Source organism: Takifugu rubripes, unplaced genomic scaffold (genome assembly GCF_901000725.2).
Source record: "Takifugu rubripes unplaced genomic scaffold, fTakRub1.2, whole genome shotgun sequence".
Lineage (NCBI taxonomy): Eukaryota > Metazoa > Chordata > Actinopteri > Tetraodontiformes > Tetraodontidae > Takifugu > Takifugu rubripes.
In genome coordinates this window covers 1,498,029-1,519,629 of record NW_021821633.1, presented here as the reverse complement: position 1 = coordinate 1,519,629, position 21,601 = coordinate 1,498,029, and the positions used below count along the sequence as shown (strand labels likewise).

At 48.1% G+C, this 21,601-nt stretch overlaps 1 long non-coding RNA gene across 3 annotated transcripts in view; it reads left to right on the top strand.

Moving 5' to 3' along the window:
* LOC115248354 (uncharacterized) overlaps positions 1-19,534 on the top strand; it is a 29,685-nt gene extending 10,151 nt beyond the window's left edge. Inside the window, exons 1-4 of one of the 3 annotated variants that reach the window (XR_003887254.1) lie at positions 15,884-16,102; positions 16,259-16,312; positions 18,958-19,077; positions 19,234-19,534. This is a non-coding gene — a long non-coding RNA (uncharacterized lncRNA). Of the gene's footprint in view, positions 1-15,883; positions 16,103-16,258; positions 16,313-18,957; positions 19,163-19,233 lie in introns of those variants that run through there. The other 2 variants (XR_003887255.1, XR_003887253.1) reach the window with 2 other exon arrangements.
* Positions 19,535-21,601: the final 2,067 nt, after the last annotated feature.

Below are 21,601 nucleotides of genomic sequence, written 5' to 3'. Positions count from 1 at the left end.
TTTGGATCTACTGTATGCTAATGTCACCAGTGCATACACTTCCACTGCACTCCCTCCGCTAGGCAAGTCTGACCACAATCTCGTGCTGCTCTCCCCATCATACACACCTGTGGTTCAGCAGCAACCAGTCACTGTGAGGACTGTTATGAAATGGTCTGATGGTGCCATGGACTGTCTGCGGGATGCCCTGGAGACCACCAACTGGTCTGCTCTCTGTGAACCACATGGTGAGGACCTGGATGGACTGACAGACTGTGTTTCTGACTACATCAAGTTCTGCACTGAGAACTCCGTCCCCACCAAGAAGGTACGCTGTTACCCAAACAACAAACCATGGGTGACAAGTGACCTGAAGGCCCTTTTGAATAAGAAGAAGAGGGCCTTCACTGCTGGGGACCCGGCTGAGCTCAGGAGTGTTCAGAAGGAACTGAAACACAGTCTGAAGGAGAGCAAGGACGCCTACAGGAAGAAGCTGGAGGAGAGACTGGAGAGGAACCAGACCAGGGATGTTTGGAGTGGGATGAGGACAATCACTGGCTTCCAGAAGAAAGGAATACGCTCAGCTGATGGGAACGTGGACCAAGCCAATGAGTTGAACCAGTTTTTCAACAGGTTTGACTCTAGCTCCCCCTCCCCCAGCTGTCCCAATATTCCTCTGGATAACAATGGGTCCCCTTCACACCTCCCAGAGCCCCTAACACCTCTGCCAACTTCTTCCCCCTCCCCCCTGCTGACACCCTACATGGATCCCAGCATGTCACCCATCCCCCCGACAGGACTATCCTTCACGTCTGGCCAGGTGAGGAGAGAGCTGGAGAGGCTCAACCAGAGAAAGGCTGCCGGACCGGACGGCATCAGCCCACGAGTGCTGAGGAACTGCTCCAGGCAGCTGTGTGGAATACTGCAGCACCTGTTCAACCAGAGCCTTCATCTTCAGAGGATCCCAGTGCTTTGGAAGACATCCTGCCTGGTCCTGGTGCCAAAGAAGACCCATCCTGTGGCACCGAGTGACTACAGGCCAATAGCACTGACCTCCCACATTATGAAGGTCATGGAGCGGCTGGTGCTGTCACACCTCAGACCTCTGGAGAGCCCCTTTCAGGACCCTCTGCAGTTTGCCTATCAGCCCAAGGTGGGGGTTGATGACGCAGTGATATACCTGCTGCAGAGGGCTTACTCCTCCTTGGACAGACTAAACACCACAGTGCGGGTCATGTTCTTCGACTTCTCTTCTGCCTTCAATACCATCCAGCCAAGACTGCTGAGGGCGAAGTTGGAGAAGATGCAGATGGATGCTCCCCTTGTTTCTTGGATCGAGGACTACCTGACAGGTCGGCCACAGTTTGTGAGACTGCGGAGCTGTGTGTCCGACCCCCTGATGAGCAACACAGGAGCTCCTCAAGGAACTGTGCTCTCCCCATTCCTGTTCACCACCTACACAGCCGACTTCCAGTACCACTCTGAGACATGTCATCTCCAGAAGTACTCGGATGACACAGTCATAGTCGGGTGTGTGGAGAATGGACAGGAGGATGAATACAGGGACCTTGTGGAGAGTTTTGTCAGGTGGAGCAGGGAGAACCTTCTGCAGCTCAACGTGACCAAGACGAAGGAGATGGTGGTGGATTTCAGAAAAAGCAAGTCCCCACTCTCCCCAGTCTGCATCAGTGGGAAGGACGTGGAAATAGTCCCATCTTACAGGTTCCTGGGTGTTCAGCTGGACAATAAACTGGAGTGGTCCACAAACACCGATGCTGTCTACAAGAAGGCCATGAGCAGACTCTACTTCCTCAGGAGACTCAGGTCCTTCAGTGTTTGCAGCAGGATGCTCCACATGTTCTACCAGTCTGTTATGGCTAGCACCATCTTCTTTGCTGCAGTGTGCTGGGGTGCAGGCATTAAAGCAAAGGATGCCAACAGACTCAACAAACTCATCAAAAAGGCAGGGTCTGTTGTTGGCTGTAGACTTGATAACTTGGACGAGGTGGTGTTGAGAATTGTCTTTATCTTGTTGTTATGTGTTTCACCATATGTTCCTGTCTTCCCTTAGAAGTTAGGCAAGGTAGACTAAATGTAATTAAAAACAGAGACATTCCAGTTGCAGGATTGTTGTTTGATCTACTGTTATCTCAGGAGCCAGTCAGGCAGGGGGGTGTCAAACACTCATTGTAAACAGGATATCAGGGGGGTTGATGATGATCACATTTGCATGAAGAATGGGATCTGGCCACCTGGGAAAGCAATGGAAAAGAAGGACTGTATCAACACCAAAGGAGGCTGGAGGAAGAGGACGAGGACATCTCAGCAGGGGATCTGGAGTGGATTGCATGGACATTGTGAATTTGCATGTGTGTGACTATAAAGGACTGGGCCAAGGGATAGTTAGGTTGTCAGACTTCGTGCCCTGACAATTAACTTTGTTGTTGCTAGGGTTATGAACTGGCCCGGAGCTCTGTAATATTTGTATCTGGAATTGATTCTATTGTTAAATACATTTTGAAATTGATACTTTACTTCTCGAAGTCTTCATTCAACGAACACGCGGATCGGCAGCTACATACAGGAGGTATTGCGATCCAACAGTGGTGAGGGACAGGATGGTGTTGAAACTGCGGACAATCATGGACAGTCCCTCCCACCCCCTCCATAACACAGTGGACAAACTGAGGAGCAGCTTCAGCAACAGACTCCTGCAGCCTCGCTGCTCCAAGGAACGGTACAGGAAGTCATTCCTGCCGTCCGCCATTAAACTGTACAATTCACTCAAACCAACTCAACAATAATTGTGTAATGTTTATGTTGTAATTCTATTTCTAATTTATTCTATATTTATGTATATATGCTTATAATATGTATATATTATATTATGTATATATTATATATATGCTTATAATATATGCTGTATATATGCTTATAACATTCTAATCTATCTGTATTTATTTTTTTCTGTCTCTTTACTCTGCATTCGCTGCTACTATAATTCAATTTCCCCACGGGGATGACTAAAGTTCATCTTAATCTTAATCTTAATCTTAGGTGGCTTCATTCCAGCCAGAAGCCCAAACCTGCCTCCCTCTTAAAGGGGCAGCAGGTCAGTCCAACCACAGAAACCTTCATGAAGATCTGAAGCTTTCAGCATCCACAATTGTTGCACCTCACTTCCATTGGAGTCCAAATCAGAAGTCAACAAGTTGATTCTACACCGATTCTACACAATGCAACCATTTTAAAAAGGTTTCCATCCATAAGTTTTCACACATTTTTATATAAATCTGTTTGTTCATCGCCTCCTTCTGTTGTAATGGCCATTAAAGAAAATGACCTTATTTGAGTTTTTCTCCTCACAAATATGACTTTCTATGAACGATGCAATAAATGCAGCTTGCAATCTAAGACAATATGGAAGTATGTGTATATAATAGTAGTGGAAGTAGCTCATAAAATAATACATTTGCTCTTCTCATCGAATCTCTCTGTTATTAAAGAAAAACCTGCTCTTAGTCAACAACATCTAAGACATCAACCAAAAATCCTAATTTTCTATAATATAATATAAAACAGTGGAGAAGACTCTTTCTGCAGAGACCCTGGTGGCAGGAATGCAGAAGTATCACCTGCTCAACTTGGAAGGTGGAGCAGAAACCACCAGCTGAGAAGGTCCTCAGCGAGAGGAAGTGGTGGAGAACCATGAAACTTGCTAAGCTCCACCTCAGCTCCAGAGACGGGCTGAGCTGGAGCTGTGGCACCAGGTATCGCCCAGAAGAGCCTCCAACAAACAAGCTCTTCTCTTGGGAGGAGAGGGCTTTGAATCTCAGCTCAGTGTGCTTGTCTCTAGTAGGTCGCAGCTGCACCTTTTCCTGAGCTCCTTGTTGATGCCCTGAGGGGAATTGATGCTCCTGCAATGTTTTCTGGCAGCATTGAGCTTGCAGTGGGGCAATCAAACACACTGTGGGGTGGCTCTCTTTCCTTCTCTCATCTGGAGAACAAGTGACACCAGCTGCCAATCATTGTTGGAGAAATGTGCAGTCAGGGGAACGATGCGTCCAGACTATAGCCACCCTTCCAGCATCCAGCAGTGTCTAAAACCTTTGATTTGGTTTCACCAGAGAGTGTAGGGATTGCAGGGTCGCTGCAGCATCGCCCACAAGCTATCAGGAGTGGGTCGCTTTGTCCCAACTCCTGACAAGAGTTGAGTGCTGTTGAGAAATGTGGTCTCACAAACTTGGAAGGTATTTTGACCCACACACACTTTACATACGCTGTAGATCTTGTCCAAGCGCCCTGAAAGAACCCAAAATAGGAACATACGGCAGATAAGCCGGTGCAGGACCAGAGGTTTGTTGCTTGGAAGCTGTGTTTTGCTCTGGTACATGTTGATTTTTATTTGTCTTCTCTCAAAATAATTGTTATTTTAGACTAAGTTACTGCAGTTTATCAGAGACCAGCTGTGATTCTGTGGCCTCAGCTCTGAAGTCCAACCTCTCCCATCTGAGGGTTCTGGACCTGAGCGACAACACGTTGCAGGATTCAGGAGTGAAGCGGCTCTGTTCTGGACTGGAGAGTCCAAACTGTAAACTGGAGAGGCTCAGGTCAGTCTTCATTTTTCTACCTATATACCAGCTGCTAAGATGGTGAAGTGAGGCTGTTCTCAACACTGCTGTGATGCACCACATTAAAAACATTCCTTGTAATATCGTGAATTCAGGTCTGACCCAACTAAGAACTAACGTAGGTTTAGTACTGACGCAGATAACATGCAGACCTGCACCGTATAACCTCATCCTGCATTTTTCAGATTGATTGACTGCAGCTTATCAGAGATCAGCTGTGGCTCTCTGGCCTCGGCGCTGAGGTCCAATCCCTCCCATCTCAGAGAACTGGACCTGGGTCAGAACCAGCTGAAGGATTCAGGAGTGAAGCTGCTCTGTGGTTTTCTCCAGGATCCAAACTGCCGACTGGAAACTCTGAGGTAAACACCATTCTCAAAAATGTCCATTATTCCATCCGAGGGTCCTCACACTTTCTGAGTGTGTGTGTTGTGCCCAGTTCCTTCAGGAGGGAGGGCCACACGGGGACCACTTATTCATGATAAACTGATTTAAGGACAATGAAAAAGCCGACAGATGGTCACCAAAATTAGACAAAACTAGGTGAGGGTGCCTGGTAGACACCAGCCAACGAGGAGGGAGATGGTGAGGGAGACAGGAAGTCATCTAAGACAGGTTGTGCCTTTAAAGATGAGCCACAGGTGAGATGGATCTCCATGATGAGATGGGAGGGAAAGAGGTGGGAGAACCTGGGAAGAGTGAGGGCCAGAACAATATATATTCTCCTTTGGAACAGTGCAAACCTGAGAGGTTGGAATTGTGGTAATTACATATTACTATCATTTTTTAAGCTGTAACTAAATTAAATATTTACAGATCATGCCTTTGATTAACCTTTCAGATGAATACTGGTTTCACTTATAACCTTATAAAAGTTTCCCTTCTTTATTTAGATTAAGGCACTGCAGCTTATCAGAGATCAGCTGTGGCTCTCTGGCCTCGGCGCTGAGGTCCAATCCCTCCCATCTCAGAGAACTGGACCTGAGACAGAACCAGCTGCAGGATTCAGGAGTGAAGCTGCTGTCTGATCTCGTAGAGAATCCACACTATCGGCTGGAGACATTGAGACGTAGCTGATTGTAGCCAGTCAACTCCCGCTCATCTGCTGCATCACTCACTGACCACTGGTGAAGAGCATCTGTGGAAACATCTGCCGTCTACTCCCTCCATAGATGAAGAATTCCGTTTTTAAAAAGCGCTGGTGGACTTTCAGGAGAGTTACCCGCAGTCCAGGACTGTTTGTCTTGTGTTGCCCCCCGAAATAAAACTCATTTGGACCTTCTTACCACCGTGCTCTGGTCTGCTCTCGGGTCCTGTCCAAAATCCATATCGTAACAATGTCTTTTGCTGACCGCACAATAAAGTGCAGAGGAAAGTCAGCAGGTGAGGCAGGCAGTTGTCGTCGAAATCCTCAGAAGTGTACTCAGACAGGCGCACCAACAAAGTTCACCACAAGTTGAGATCAGACTTGGAAGACTTTTCCCCTGGCCAGGGGGGAGTGGCGCTCCGATCAGACACGAACTCTGCCGCGTCGTCCCGGAGACTCTCCTCCTCCTCCCCAGCGTTGTCTCTTTTATTAAAACAGGCATGATTACACAGCAGGAGGCGTATCCTCGTTACACAGACGGCATCAGCTACATTTCTCACACAGGCAGGGGAACGTTTATGCTCGCCGAGTCACATTGCTCATGTTTTGACCATATTGGAGCGGTTCTCAGCCTACGCACAGGTGCATGGGCCTGAGGACCCTAACCTAAGCAGATATCACACATTATTGTTTGGTCCTTCTAACTAAACGCTCACATACAGATCCGTTCCCACACACCTACGAAACTACTCTACTGTTATTAAAATAGCAATAACATAAAATGCAATTCGTGATATTTCACAACACAGTACTCGGCCTCACCTCAAGGGGGCGCACGCAGGCTGTCAGGTGCTTTCACGCTGGTGCTTTAATAGGCAAACTTTATTAAAATTTATTAAAGCACCAGAATTTGTTTGAAAAATAACAGAAATTGTTACTGTTGGTCAAAATTAAATTTGTGCTGCACACATCTCTGCACTTTAATTTGTTTACAGTATAAATGAATTTCTTAAAACACAAGATGGAGCTCTATCCATAGCTATAAAAGAAAGTTCTTTATAGGACAAATATGGTCCTGTGTATATGTTTGTGTTGGTTTGTGAGTGTAATTGAAAGAGGAATGCTGATGGGATAGGAAGCATTATCAGGAGTTGTATGCTGTTGGAAAAATGGTGAAATAAGATGCTTTTTTCAGTTGTTAAATCGTAAATCTGACTCTTGAGGAGCCAGAGCCTCACCAGCCATGAACCTCAACGCACGTCAGGCTTCAGGTCAAAGGGACACCAGCAGACGACTGCTGCTTCTGCAGGCAGACTCCTGCCTGTGCTTAATTCCGGGCCTTCTCGGAGGAGCTGCGCAAGGTCTTCGGGCTGGGAGCTGCGGGTCCAGATGGCACTTCGGAGCTCCTCTCCATACGGCAGGGGAATCAGTCCATGGCAGATTACTCCATCGACTTCCGGACCAAGGCTCGTCAGAGTGACTGGAACCTGGCTGCACTCCGGGATGCCTTTCTGCATGGTTTAGCAGAATATATCAAGGACGAACTGGTTTCTTACCCTCTACCTGCCACATTGGATGAACTCATCGAGCTCAGCACTCGACTGGATCTCCGTGTCAGGGCCCGGAGAAGAGAAAGGAGACAGAACCCCGCACCGTCCATGGCAGCTCACTGCCTGAATTTCCCCTCCGCTTCGGCCCCGGTTCCTGCTGACCCAGAACCGATGCAACTGGGTCGCACCAGACTCACACCAGAGGGGCGTCAGCGTCGCCAGATGGGGAACCTCTGTATGTACTGCGGGCAACATGGACATTTTATCTCTCTCTGTCCGTTAAAAGGCAGAGCTCCCCAGTGAATGGGGAAGTCCTGGTGAGTCATGTGGGAGTAAAATCTTCCTCTCAGATTAAACGCCCCCTCTTTCTAGCCAAGCTTCTTCTCGCCGATGACTCTCACACCCTGGCCACCTTCATTGACTCCGGTTCCGATGGCAATATTATGGACGAGGGGTTGGCCATGCACCTCCCGACAGGCACGATGGGCCCTCTTCTTCACCAGGTTTGATTTCTCCCTCTCCTACAGACCTGGCTCCCGCAATGTCAAACCAGACACATTGTCACGCCAGTTTCAGGGGGAGGGGGATGAAGCCACCTCTGCAGACACCATTCTACCGTCTCCTTGTGTTGTCGCATCCCTGACGTGGGAGATCGAGGAGAGGGTGAGAACCTCTACAGAGGGGGAGGCTGGTCCCAGTGCTTGCCCCCCAGATCGCCTGCATGTGCCTGCAACCCTAAGGTCAGAAGTGCTCCAGTGGGCTCATGCCTCTAGGGTTTCCTGTCATCCAGGGATCCAGAGAACCTGTGACATCCTCCAGCAACGCTTCTGGTGGCCCTCGTTAGAGGAGGACACCCAGGAATATGTCAACGCCTGCCCTACCTGCAACCGGAACAAGTCTTCTCGTCAGGCCCCGTCCGGTCTTCTACAGCCACTTCCTGTGCTGCATCGTCCCTGGTCACACATTTCTATAGACTTTGTCACTGGTCTGCCACCATCTGAGGGGAAGACGGCCATACAATCGTGGATCGCTTCTCCAAGATGGCTCACTTCGTCCCCTTACCCAAGCTCCCATCAGCTAAGGAGACTGCCCAACTACTTCTCGACCATGTCTTTCGTCTCCATGGGATTCCTGTGGATGTGGTCTCAGACAGGGGACCCCAGTTCTCTTCCGTGTTCTGGCAGGAGTTCTGCAGATTGCTGGGAGCCACGCCGAGTCTGTCATCAGGGTTCCATCCTCAATCCAATGGCCAGACTGAAAGAGTGAACCAACAGATGGAGACAGCCCTTCGGTGTACTGTGTCCCAGAACCCATCTTCCTGGTCCCAGCAGCTGTTGTGGGTGGAATATGCTCACAACACTTTGACAACACTGTGCGCCGCATCATCCACTCCCGTGTTCGTGGCAGAGGCCTTCAGTATCTCGTCGACTGGGAGGGTTATGGCCCAGAGGAAAGATCTTGGGTTCCTGCTCATCACATTTTGGACCGACAGCTCCTCCGTGACTTTCATCGGCAGCATCCAGATCAGCCCTCTCACGACATGATCAGGGGCTTCCCTCGTCGAGGGGTGCGTGCTGTCGGCCCTACTGCTGCTCCTGAGCCAGAGGAGGATTCCCTGTCGCAGGCGGGAGATCTACAGGTGACCTTGTCCTCCTCTCAGGAATTCTAACCCGCCTTCCAGTTTCCCCCTCCTCCCACCCTGGCTCATGAGACTTTTTGGGGACGTCGGGAGCCGTCCCTTGAGGGGGGGGGTTCTGTCACACTCTGCTCCAGCCCATGGACTCAGTTCTTTTCCACTCCCCTGCTCACACCACACCCTCTGATCACACACCTGTTCTGCCTGACCGCTGGTAAATTACCTCTGTCTTCCGTTTTGACCACGAGCTCAGCCAGTCTCCCTCTGGACTCTTTGCCTGATTCTGCCTGCCTCCCGGTTACTGACCTTTCGCCTGCCTCGACCAAGTCCACTGCCCCGCTCTCGAACTGTTCGTTGTTTGCCAGATTGCAGTTAATAAACCAGTTGACTGATCATCAGTTCTTTGCCTGTTGTGTACTGCACTTGGGTCCATACCATACCCGGCACAGTAAGTACGGTTCGAGTCCGCTAGTAAGTGCGGTTCGAGTCCGTTAGTAAGTACGGTTCGAGTCCGTTAGTAAGAACGGTTAGAGTCCGTAAATCCGGTTAGAGTAAACCGGAACTAGTACAGTGCTGTATTGCTGTATGCAGTGCACTGTATATGAAAAAGATTTGGGTTGGGACTCGGAGCGCAGTTGACGGGACGGACACTCCCGACGCCCGAAATTTGTGTTTTTGTGTGGGTTGGAAAAGTGCCAGAGTGAACGTGAATTAAAAGGCTCTTTGTCCTTGGGAATTAACCCCCAGAGTGGAACCGGATCAAAGAAGTTTGGTCTAGAAGCTTGTTTCACTGAGGCATTGAGTTGACCGTTGGAGTCATTCACATTCAATCTCACTTGGGAGCATAGTTAAAGATGGAACTGGAGTGTGGTAAAGCGTGTTGGGATCAGGGAGAATGTTCTCCCTATCCTCGGTCTGTGGAAGAACAGTGGAAGTGGACTCTTGATCAGGTGGTGAGTGGCATGAAAGAACAGGACAGGGAGAGAGAAGTGGATGCAATAAAGAAGCTGTGGAAGGAAGCTCGGAAGCAAAAGATACTTCCCCCTCCAGAGGTGAAGGTTAATTTAGCTGAAGCATTGTGTAAGTGGGAGTCAGAAACTCACACCATATTACAGGATCCTCTTGATAATCCAAAATTAGGGTTTATAGCAGGAAAATCATGGCAAAAACAGGGTAAGGAGTTAGAAGATAAGCGTCAAAGGATACATGTTGTGGCTGTGACATGTGCAGCGGTGCACTATTGCAGATCTAGGGGGGTCACACGAGTGCCCAATGTAGAGAAGCCTCCATTAGAAGATCCAAACCAGACACTGACACTTAACACCACTCTTTACCCATCATTACCTACTACCTCTTCCCCACCCCCATATCAATTGCCAGTTTTGACTATTAACAGTGGTCAGTTAGATGTGGACAGAGATGAAGAAATACAGGATTTACGTGAGACAGTGGGTGAACTTCAGAGACAGGTTAGCAGGATCGAACAGAGACAGGAAGAGATTGGAGATAAGTTAGGAAAAAATGAATTTAGACAGGAATGCCAGGTGGTTCGCCCTAAAATCTCAAACTACACAAACTACATTTAAAAAACAGGATAGTCAAAAATCGACATTAAATATCTTTAAAACATCTAGCAATCAAACAAAACAAGTGAAAAGAGCTGATCCCTCAGGAGGATCTGCCAGGGCTGAGCACAGGGAGAAGGCAAGATTGATTTATGGCAGTGATAAAGAGGAGAGCGAGAGTAAGACAGACACCCTCAAACCTCCGGCTACATTTATTGGGGAATTGGAGCTTCAGGAGCCCGTTGAAGCTCAGACAGAATTATATGAAAAAGATCCGGGTTCAAGTATGGAAAATTATGAATCAGAATCATGGGAAGAGAGTGAGTGTGAGTATAGAGGTGAACCGTTGATAGGGGCCATAAACAATGAGGGGGTGGTGACAGCGCAGGAACAGCTCCTAAAAATTCAGTTAGATGAAGCACTGAAAAAGCTTAATGATAAATAAAAGGAAGAAAAACAGATGGTTCAGCAGTTTCCTCGGCAGGTGCAGCCAGATCAGTTATGTCCGCAACAGGATTTTGCTCTGATAAACCCGTATTGGGTCAGTCCAAGGGGAGGCATGTGTGGGAGACACGGCGGGCAGGGATACGGCTTGATAGGCGGGTACTTAGGCCGAGATCAGTGTCACGCCTGCAAAGGGTACGGTCATTGGCAAAGGGTTAGGGTTAGGGTTAGGGTTAGGGTTAGGGTTAGGGTCCATATCACAACTACCCGGAGGTACCAGGCAGTGTTCCACCATCTCATGGAATTTAGCACCGGAGCCGATCTCATCTGACACCGTTGAGCTTGTGGGGTTCTCAGGGAGACCGGAGAGACTGCCGTTTTCTGGGCCATTAGTGACTCATGTTGCCAGACAGACTGTGTTGCACCCTTTTTTGATTTCACCACATTGCCATATCAACCTGTTGGGACGAGATCTCCTGGTGAGGACAGGAGCAGCTATTCTGTGTGGAGACAAAGGTCTGGTGGTGCAATTTCCTAATGGAATGAAACTGAACTGCTGTATTTCCCACCAAGGTGTGAAGGGACAAATGCTGATGAGTCCGACACCCTCTCCAGAACAGGGGGTGTGGGCAGATATTTATTGGAGAGAACTTGAGCCTGAGACCTCACCTGGTGTCGGGGTTGTGGCATTGTTTCAGAGCTGGAGGCTCTGGCTGTCGATGCTGGGTCCCTTTGCCCCGCCAGTTGATCCCTATCATGTCACCCTATTTTATGACCGTGGGAATAATGAGGTGTATCAGGATGCGTTTAGAGAAAAGTTACAGGGAAATTTCTGGATGATTACATCACCGTGTTTGTTTGTGGGGCCTGAGGGTGTGGCTGCGCAGGTCGACCTCACTGCTGAACAGAATGAGTGGTACGAGACGGCTGAGGAGGCGTGTCCCCACGTTACCCTTGCCATCCATGCTGAACATCAGGCAAAGGACCTTGGTCCTATGATAAAAAGGTTAATGAGTGTCACAGATTGGAGCTCTACTCAGATTCCTGGCCTGTTATATTCTCTTTCAGAAAAGAGTTATAAGATAATGCACACAACCACTAATGCAGTAATTTTACAACATCGACAAATTCAGAGGTTTCATGGGAGCGAAAAGACTGATCATCCAGACAGTGCAAAAACTTTAAACTCACTTCCAGAAACCTTGTGGTCCTCGGGCTCAACAGATGTGGGGCTGTGTCCCACTATTGACCCTGTCTCATTCAGAGTCTCAGATAACACCTCTATCTGGCAGAGTCAATATAAACACAGACCACCTGCTGAGGAAGGCATTCAGGAAACAACAGAAGGGCTGTTAACCTCGGGGGTTCTTGAGCATTCCACTTCAGCATGGAATACCCCCATTTTGCCAGTAGAGAAGCAGGAGAAAGGGAAATATAGGATGGCTCATGATTTGAGACGTATTAATTCTATTGTGACAACACCCACAGTGCCAGTTCCCAACCCATATACTGCGATATCAGCTTTGTCTCCTTCCCATAAATGGTTTACATGTATTGACCTGGCTAATGCGTTTTTCTGTCTCCCACTTGACCCTGCGGTGCGTGACATCTTTTCATTTACATATAAAGGCAGACAATTACGATATGCACGTTTACCACAGGGATTTATTTTATCCCCTGGTATCTTCAATCAGACGCTACGAAGGTTCTTAGAGGACCTCATCCTACCAGAAGGGGTGGTCTTGATTCAATATGTTGACGATATTTTACTAGCGGCTACATCAGCTGAGTCTTGTTTGCAGGCGACACAGACACTCCTTAAACATTTGTGGTAAAAGGGCTTTAAAGTCTCTAGAAAGAAACTTCAGTGTTGTCGTCGCTCTGTGACGTTCTTAGGTAGGGTGGTTTCTGCCCAGGGTACAGGTGTATCACCAGCTCATAAATCCTCTATCCTTGAACATCCTAAACCAGAGACTGTGAGGGAAATGTTGTCATTTCTGGGTCTTGCCGGCTATAGTAGACACTTTATCCCTGCATATTCGGAAAAGACTACGCCCCTACGTCCAAGGGTGAATGAACAGGGAATGCGTGATTTGACAGCTCGGTTAACATGGACAACTGAGGGAGAGAAAGGATTCATTGCCCTTAAACAGGCACTCACCACAGCTGCACATCTGGCAGTTCCAGATTATAAAGAGCCTTTCTTTTTGGATGTTAGGGTTAGGTTAGGGTTAGGGTTAGGGTTAGGTTAGGGTTAGGTTAGGGTTAGGTTAGGGTTAGGTTAGGGTTAGGGTTAGGGTTAGGGTTAGCGTTAGGGTTAGGTTAGGGTTAGGTTAGGGTTAGGGTTAGGTTAGGGTTAGGGTAAGCATTAGCATTAGGGTTAGGGTTAGTTTAGGGTTAGCATTAGGGTTAGCATTAGGGTTAGGGTTAGGTTAGGGTTAGGTTAGGGTTAGCATTAGGGTAAGCATTAGCATTAGGGTTAGGGTTGGAGTTAGGGTTAGGGTTAGGTTAGGGTTGGGTTAGGGTTAGGGTTAGCATTAGGGTTAGCATTAACATTAGGGTTAGCATTAGGGTTAGCATTAGCATTAGGGTTAGGGTTGGAGTTAGGGTTAGGGTTAGCATTAGGGTTAGGGTTGGAGTTAGGGTTAGGGTTAGCATTAGCATTAGGGTTAGGGTTAGGTTAGGGTTAGCATTAGCATTAGGGTTAGGGTTGGAGTTAGGGTTAGCATTAGCATCAAGGTTAGCATTAGCATTAGGGTTAGCATGAGAGTTGGAGTTAGGGTTAGCATTAGGGTTAGCATTAGCATTAGGGTTAGCATTAGGGTTGGAGTTAGGGTTAGGGTTGGAGTTAGGGTTAAGGTTTGGGTTAGGGTAAATCACTGGACAGTGTGGAGGGACTCGCCTCCTGAAGGACTCAGTAAAGGCCACCTCAGGAGCCGTTTCTGGGCCCCCCAGTCAGGCTGGAGAACCTTCAAACAGCCCAAAATGAGCTGGATCTTTGCTGCCATCTCACCCTGCTGCACCTCAGTGCTCCACCTGAGCTGAGGGGCAGCTGGGAGAAGGTTCCCTGAGCCTCCTTGCTGAAGTAACCAGGAGGGTTAGGGTTAGGGTTAGGGTTAGGGTTAGGGTTGGAGTTAGGGTTAGGGTTAGGATTAGGGTTAGCATTAGGGTTAGGGTTAGCATTAGGGTTAGGGTTGGAGTTAGGGTTGGAGTTAAGGTTAGAGTTTGGGTTAGGGTTAGGGTTGGAGTTAGGGTTAGGGTTGGAGTTAGGGTTAGCATTAGGGTTAGGGTTAGTATTAGGGTTAGGGTTGGAGTTAAGGTTAGAGTTTGGGTTAGGGTTAGGGTTGGAGTTAGGGTTAGGGTTAGCATTAGGGTTAGGGTTAGTATTAGGGTTAGGGTTAGGGTTGGAGTTAAGGTTAGAGTTTGGGTTAGGGTTAGGGTTGGAGTTAGGGTTAGGGTTAGCATTAGGTTTAGGGTTAGTATTAGGGTTAGGGTTGGAGTTAGGGTTAGCATCAAGGTTAGCATTAGCATTAGGGGTAGCATTAGCATTAGGGTTGGGATTCAAGTTGGAGTTAGGGTTAGGGTTGGAGTTAGGGTTAGGGTTAAGGTTAGCATTAAGTTTAGGGTTAGGGTTATCATTAGGGTTAGCATTAGCATTAGGGTTAGTATTAGCATTAGGATTAGCATTAGGGTTAGGGTTGGAGTTAGGGTTAGCATTAGCATTAGGGTTAAGGTTAGCATTAGGGTTATGGCTAGCATTAGGGTTAGGGTTAAGGTTAGCATTAGGGTTAGGGTTAGTATTAGGGTTAGGGTTAGGGTTGGAGTTAGGGTTAAGGTTTGGGTTACGGTAAATAAATGGACAGTGTGGAGGGACTCGCCTCCTGAAGGACTCAGTAAAGGCCACCTCAGGAGCCTTTTCTGGGCCCCCCAGTCAGGCTGGAGAACCTTCAAACAGCCCAAAATGAGCTGGATCTTTGCTGCCATCTCACCCTGCTGCACCTCAGTGCTCCACCTGAGCTGAGGGGCAGCTGGGAGAAGGTTCCCTGAGCCTCCCTGCTGAAGTAACCAGGAGGGTTAGGGTTAGGGTTAGGGTTAGGGTTGGAGTTAGGGTTAGGGTTAGGGTTAGGGTTAGGGTTAGGCTTGGAGTTAAAGTTAGGGTTAGGGTTAGGGTTAGCATTAGGGTTAGGGTTAGGGTTGGAGTTAAGGTTAGAGTTAGGGTTAGGGTTAGGGTTGGAGTTAGGGTTAGGGTTAGGGTTGGAGTTAGGGTTAGCATTAGGGTTAGGGTTAGGGTTAGGATTAGGGTTAGCATTAGGGTTAGGGTTAGGGTTGGAGTTAAGGTTATGGTTTGAGTTAGGGTTGGAGTTAGGGTTAGGGTTAGCATTAGGGTTAGGGTTGGAGTTAGGGTTAGGGTTAGCATTAGGGTTAGGGTTAGGGTTGGAGTTAAGGTTAGAGTTTGGGTTAGGGTTAGGGTTGGAGTTCGGGTTAGGGTTAGGGTTGGTGTTAGGGTTAGCATTAGCATTATGGTTAGGGTTAGCATTAGGGTTAGGGTTAAGGTTAGCATTAGGGTTAGCATTAGCATTAGGGTTAGCATTAGGGTTGGAGTTATTATCAGGGTTAGCATTAGGGTTGGGGTTCGGGTTGGAGTTGGGTTAGGGTTGGGGTTCAGGGTTTGGGTTACAACTTTCTGTGCACTGGCCTACTGATCGGACTGATGGCAAGGTGTGCAGGTCAGAGTTGTCTCTCAATAGGAGTCAGGGTTCGAGGCCGGGTGTGGGTGGGGAGGGGGAGAGGGGGAGGAGGAGAGCAGGTTAATCCAGTCAGATTATAAATAAAATTAAAATTAATATAAATAAAAATAAATTAGAAATAAAATAGAGAAAACGAAGTTGTGTAATAAAAGCAGGGTAGAAGATAAATAAGTCGATCCATAGGTAGGTAAGAAACTGGTTCGGCTTGTAAGAATATTAGGTTGTTTAAATTGGCTGACTGGGAAAGATGAGTTCTATGGATGTTCATTGAGGCCATGTGGTGTCTTTGTGTCTAATTTGTTGATCCATATACGTTCCGCTCTCCTCCTCTGTCCCACTGTCCAGCAGTTATTGGTTTCCAGCCCCGAGATAATAAGGTGGCTGACTGGATGCTCTTGGAAGTGCCGGACAAGGGTGGTGCCAAGTCGACTTCCCGCTATATTGTAAAGGTGCTGTGTTAGACGGGTATGTATGGAATTTTGTGTTTCACCTATATAATGTTTGTTGCAGAGGGTGCATGTGATGATGTAGACTACGTTGGTGGAATGGATGGAAGTGAGGCCTAGCGTGGGGAACCCTGTACCAGTGTATGTGTTTTGAATGAATTTTCTGTCTCGATAGTGTTGGCTATGTCTGGGTCGGGGTGTGATGAATTGGTCCGGGAATTTGGATGTGGTGAGTATGGAATGGAGGTTTCTGTTTTTTCTGTGTGCTAGGATGATCTTGTGGTTATAGAAGGCCGGATGTTGGTGTAGTATGGTTGAAAAGTTTTGTTTAATGGTGTACTGTAGGGTTGTGGTTCTATGTGAGAAAGTAGAAATGAATGGTATGATTTGTGATTTCTGTGGGAAGGCTGAGGTCTGTGGGTCCGGGACTCCCCCTGAATTGTCCTCTATGTTTGTGGGTGTGTTAGGGTTAGGGTTAGGGGTAGGAGGGGGGTTGGGGTGAGGGTTAGGGTTAGGGTTAGGGGGGTTGGGGTTAGGGTTAGGGCTGGGGGTAGGGTTAGGGTTGGGGTTAGGGTTGGGAAGAAGGTGGGGGTTGGGGTTAGGGTTGGGGTTAGGGTTAGGGTTGGGGGTTAGGGTTGGGGGTAGGGTTAGGGAGAAGGTTAGGTTTAGGGTTCAGGTTAGGGTTAGGGTTAGGGAGAAGGTTGGGGTTAGGGTAAGGAGGGGTGTTGGGGTTAGGGTTAGGGAGAAGGTTGGGGTTAGGGTAAGAAGGGGTGTTGGGGTTAGGGTTAGGGAGAAGGTTGGGGTTAGGGTAAGGAGGGGTGTTGGGGTTAGGGTTAGGGAGAAGGTTGGGGTTAGGGTAAAGAGGGGTATTGGGGTAGGGGTTTGGGTTGGGGTTTGGAGGAAGGTGAAGGTTGGGGTTAGGAGTGGTTTTGGGGTTGGGCTTGGGGGTAGGGTTAGGGTTAGGGAGAGAGTTGGGGTTAGGGTTAGGAGGGGGGTTGGGGTTAGGGTTAGGGTTGTGAAGAGGGTGGGGGTTAGGGTTAGGATTGGGATTGGGGTTGGGGTCAGGAGGAGAGGTGAGGTTAGGTTTATGGGAAGTGATTGTGATGAGGTCAGTGACTGAGTGTAGTGGTAGGGATATAGGTGTTGTAGTAAGGTGTCCAGAATGAGTGGGAGCGAGAGAGGCCAGTGTGTCGTACTTAGGGTTAGGGTTAGGGTTGGAGTTAGGGTTAGCATTAGCATCAAGGTTAGCATTAGGGTTAGCATGAGGGTTGGAGTTAGGGTTAGGGTTGTAGTTAGGGTTAGGGTTAAGGTTAGCATTAAGTTTAGGGTTAGGGTTATCATTAGGGTTAGCATTAGGGTTAGCATTAGCATTAGGGTTAGCATGAGGGTTGGAGTTACGGTTAGGGTTGGAGTTAGGGTTGGAGTTAGGGTTAGGGTTGTAGTTAGGGTTAGGGTTAAGGTTAGCATTAAGTTTAGGGTTAGGGTTATCATTAGGGTTAGCATTAGGGTTAGCATTAGCATTAGGGTTAGCATGAGGGTTGGAGTTACGGTTAGGGTTGGAGTTAGGGTTGGAGTTAGGGTTAAGGTTTGGGTTAGGGTTAGGGTTAGGGTTAGGGTTGGAGTTAGGGTTAAGGTTTGGGTTAGGGTTAGGGTTAGCATTAGGGTTGGAGTTAGGGTTAGGGTTGGAGTTAGGGTTAAGGTTTGGGTTACGGTAAATAAATGGACAGTGTGGAGGGACTCGCCTCCTGAAGGACTCAGTAAAGGCCACCTCAGGAGCCTTTTCTGGGCCCCCCAGTCAGGCTGGAGAACCTTCAAACAGCCCAAAATGAGCTGGATCTTTGCTGCCATCTCACCCTGCTGCACCTCAGTGCTCCACCTGAGCTGAGGGGCAGCTGGGAGAAGGTTCCCTGAGCCTCCCTGCTGAAGTAACCAGGAGGGTTAGGGTTAGGGTTAGGGTTAGGGTTGGAGTTAGGGTTAGGGTTAGGGTTAGGGTTAGGGTTAGGGTTAGGGTTGGAGTTAAAGTTAGGGTTAGGGTTAGGGTTAGCATTAGGGTTAGGGTTAGGGTTGGAGTTAAGGTTAGGGTTAGGCTTGGAGTTAGGGTTAGGGTTGGAGTTATGGTTAGGGTTAAGGTTAGCATTAAGTTTAGGGTTAGGGTTAGTATTAGGGTTAGGTTTGGGGTTAGGGTTAGGGTTGGAGTTAGGGTTAGGGTTTGGGTTTGGGTTGGGGTTGGGGTTGGGGTTGGGGTTAGGGTTGGAGTTAGGGTTAGGGTTAGAGTTAGGGTTAGGGTTAGGGATGGAGTTAAGGTTAGGGTTAGGCTTGGAGTTAAGGTTAGGGTTAGGGTTGGAGTTATGGTTAGGGTTAAGGTTAGCATTAAGTTTAGGGTTAGGGTTAGTATTAGGGTTAGGGTTTGGGTTAGGGTTAGGGTTAGGGTTGGAGTTGGGTTAGGGTTGGGGTTCAGGGTTTGGGTTACAACTTTCTGTGCACTGGCCTACTGATCGGACTGATGGCAAGGTGTGCAGGTCAGAGTTGTCTCTCAATAGGAGTCAGGGTTCGAGGCCGGGTGTGGGTGGGGGGGGGGGGAAAGAGGGGGAGGAGGAGAGCAGGTTAATCCAGTCAGATTAAAAATAAAATTAAAAATAAATTAGAATTAAAGTAGAGAAAACGAAGTTGTGTAATAAAAGCAGGGTAAAAGATAAATAAGTCGATCAATAGGTAGATAAGAGACTGGTTCGGCTTGTAAGAATATTAGGTTGTTTAAATTGGCTGACTGGGAAAGGTAAGTTCTAGGGATGTTCATTGAGGCCATGTGGTGTCTTTGTGCCTAATTTGTTGATCCATATACGTTCCGCTCTCCTCCTCTGTCCCACTGTCCAGCAGTTATTGGTTTCCAGCGCCGAGATGATAAGGTGGCTGACTGGATGCTCTTGGAAGTGCCGGACAAGGGTGGTGCCAAGTCGACTTCCTGCTATATTGTAAAGGTGCTGTGTTAGACGGGTATGTATGGAATTTTGTGTTTCACCTATATAATGTTTGTTGCAGAGGGTGCATGTGATGATGTAGACTACGTTGGTGGAATGGATGGAGGTGAGGCCTAGCGTGGGGAACCCTGTACCAGTGTATGTGTTTTGAATGAATTTTCTGTTTCGGTAGTGTTGGCTATGTCTGGGTCGGGGTGTGATGAATTGGTCCGGGAATTTGGATGTGGTGAGTATGGAATGGAGGTTTCTGTTTTTTCTGTGTGCTAGGATGATCTTGTGGTTATAGAAGGCCGGATGTTGGTGTAGTATGGTTGAAAAGTTTTGTTTATTGGTGTACTGTAGGGTTGTGGTTCTATGTGAAAAAGTAGAAATGAATGGTATGATTTGTGATTTCTGTGGGAAGGCTGAGGTCTGTGGGTCCGGGACTCTCCCTGAATTGCCCTCTATGTTTGTGGGTGTGTTAGGGTTAGGGGTAGGAGGGGGGTTGGGGTGAGGGTTGGGGTTAGGAAGGAGGTTGGGGGTGGGGTTAGGGAGGAGGTGGGGGTTAGGTTTAGGGGGGTTGGGGTTAGGGTTAGGGCTGGGGGTAGGGTTAGGGTTAGGGTTAGGGTTTGGAAAAGTGCTGGGTTTGGGGTTAGGGTTGGGCTTGGGGGTAGGGTTAGGGAAAAGGTTGGGGTTAGGGTTAGGAGGGGTATTGGGGTTAGTGTTGGGAAGAAGGTGGGGGTTGGGGTTAGGGTTGGGGTTAGGGTTAGGGTTGGGGGTAGGGTTAGGGAGAAGGTTAGGTTTAGGGTTCAGGTTAGGGTTAGGGAGAAGGTTGGGGTTAGGGTAAAGATGGGTGTTGGGGTTGGGGTTAGGGTTAGGGAGAAGGTTGGGGTTAGGGTAAAGAGGGGTATTGGGGTAGGGGTTTGGGTTGGGGTTTGGAGGAAGGTGAAGGTTGGGGTTAGGAGTGGTGTTGGGGTTGGGCTTGGGGGTAGGGTTAGGGAGAGGGTTGGGGTTAGGGTTAGGAGGGGGGTTGGGGTTAGGGTTAGGGTTGTGAAGAGGGTGGGGGTTAGGGTTAGGATTGGGATTGGGGTTGGGGTCAGGAGGAGAGGTGAGGTTAGGTTTATGGGAAGGGATTGTGCTGAGGTCAGTGACTGAGTGTAGTGGTAGGGATATAGGTGTTGTAGTAAGGTGTCCAGAATGAGTGGGAGCGAGAGAGGCCAGTGTGTCGTACTTGATGCTACGAAGGAGGCGTTTTGAGTAACCTCTTGTGCGAAGGCTTTGAAAGAGTGTGCTGGTGGCATTATGGAAATCAGTTATGTTTGAGCAGATGCGATGAAATCGGATTATCTGAGATTTAACTATAGCTTTAAAAGTGTGTTTTGGGTGATAGCTAGGTTTATGGAGAAGGGCGTGAGTGTCTGTTGGTTTGAAATAAACTTTTGTCTGTAATGTTTTGTGTGTTGCCTGGGTGATGTTGAAGAAAACAGTGGTGTCCAAAAAGTTAATTTCTTGCGTGTCTATTGTGTGTTTGAGTTTGATGGATGGATGATGGTTTTTGAGGGTGTTAATGAATTCCATGAATTGTGGGATGGTATATGTCCAGATGCCGAAAACATCGTCCAGGTATCAGAGGTAAAGAATTGGTCGGAGGGGGCATTTGCTGAGGGCTTCTCGCTCCCACTCACTCATGTAGAGGTTCGCGTATGAAGGGGCAAATCTTTGGCCCATGGCTGTTCCATGTGTTTGTAAATAGTATTGTTGGTTGAATAGGAAGTCATTATTCTTGAGGCAGAGTTCTATTAACTGTAGTAATTCTTTGTCCGGTCTAGTGGGGTCTGGATGTTGGTTGAATATTCTATGTAGTGCCTGTAAGCCAAGTGTAGTGTCTATGTTAGTGTATAAACTGTCTATGTCTAATGTAAAAAGGATGGAATGTGTCGGAACAGCCATGGGTTGAATGGTGCTGATGAAATGGTGGGTGTCTTTGATGTAACTGGGGTGAAGGGTGGAGAGGGGGCCTAGAAAATGATCGATGTGTTGGGAGAGATGATATGTGGCGCTATTGCAGTCTGAGACGATTGGTCGGCCGGGAGGAACCTCAAAGGGGATGGTCCAGGTTTCCGGTGGCTTGTGAATTTTCGGGAGCAGGTAGAAATATCGTGGACGTGGATTGTCTGGTCCAAAGAGGTATTGTTTCTGTTTGGCAGTGATGTATCTTTTATTGTAGAGTGTCTGAATTATAGTTCTGAGTTTATGCTGTATTTGGGGTTGGATTGTATCTGGCAGAGGTGTGTAGTGGTTTCTATTGGCTAGTTGTCGGTTCGCTTCCGTGAGGTATTGTTGTCGGTCCATGATGACCACCTTGCTTCCTTTATCGGCTGGTTTTATGATGATGTTGGGGTTGTGAGAAAGTTGTGTCAGGGCTGTGCGTTCTAAGTTTGATATGTTATCCTTAATGTCTGTAACTAGTGTAGTGTGTTTGAGGGCTTGTGTGTTTGTATGGATGAGTTTCTTGGTGAGGTGGTGTATTGTATTTGATTCCGGCCCCCAGTGTGACGGGT